Genomic DNA, 947 nt, shown 5'->3' with positions numbered 1-947 from the left:
GATGGTGGTGCGGCGCATTTTTTTCTTTGAGCTGATAGCTCTGAAGAAATGTTCTGACGGTGGTGAGAGTGGAGCCGGACTGTCTCCGATGCGGAAGTGGCTAGCGCGATCGGCTGTTAACCGAAAGGTTTGAGGTTCGAGCCCACCCGGGAGAGGTGTGTTGCTCTTTTCTTTGCGCTGATAGCTTTGAACATATGTTCTGGTGGTGGTGAGAGTCGAGCGGGACTGCCTCCGTGGCGCAATTGGCTAGCGCGTTCGGCTCTTAACCGAAAGGTTGGAGGTTCGAGCCCACCCGGTGGTGGTGCAGCGCTTTTTTTTTCGGCTGATAGCTTTGAAGATATGTTCTGATGGTGGTGAGAGTGGAGCACGACTCTCTTCATGGCGCAATTGGCTAGCGTGATCGACTGTTAAGCGAAAGTATGGAGGTTTGAGCCCACCCGGTGGTGGTGCGGCGCTTTATTTTTCTTTGGGCTGATAGCTCTGAAGAAATGTTCTGACGATGGTGAGAGTGGAGCATGACTGTCTCCGTGGCGCAATTGGCTAGCGCTATGGGCTGTTAACTGAAAGCTTGGAGGTTCGAGCCCTCCCAGGAGTGGTGTGTTGCTTTTTTTTCTTTGGGCTGATAGCTTTGAAGATATGTTCTGATGCTGGTGAGAGTGGAACAGGACTGTCTTCATGGCGCAATTGGCTAGCGCGATCGGCTGTTAACCGAAAGGTTGGAGGTTCGAGCCCACCCGGTGGTGGTGCGGCGCTTTTTTTTCTTTGGCTCATAGCTCTGAAGAAATATTCTGACGGTGCTGAGAGTGGAGCACGACTGTCTCTGTGGCGCAATTGGCTAGCGCGATTGGCTGTTAACCGAAACGTTGGAGGTTCGAGCCCACCCGATGGTGGTGCGGCGCTTTTTGTCTTTGGGCTGATAGCTCTGAATAAGTGTTCTGACGGTGGTC

General features: G+C 52.9%; 1 non-coding gene across 1 annotated transcript; it reads left to right on the top strand.

Annotated features, from left to right (window-relative positions):
- The first annotated feature begins 227 nt into the window (after positions 1–227).
- TRNAK-CUU (transfer RNA lysine (anticodon CUU)) lies at positions 228–301 on the top strand. The gene has a single exon. It is a non-coding gene; the product is annotated as a tRNA-Lys (tRNA).
- The last annotated feature ends 646 nt before the right edge of the window (positions 302–947 follow it).

This window comes from Rhipicephalus microplus, unplaced genomic scaffold (assembly GCF_043290135.1).
Source record: "Rhipicephalus microplus isolate Deutch F79 unplaced genomic scaffold, USDA_Rmic scaffold_12, whole genome shotgun sequence".
NCBI lineage: Eukaryota > Metazoa > Arthropoda > Arachnida > Ixodida > Ixodidae > Rhipicephalus > Rhipicephalus microplus.
This window is presented reverse-complemented; position numbering and strand designations above follow the sequence as displayed.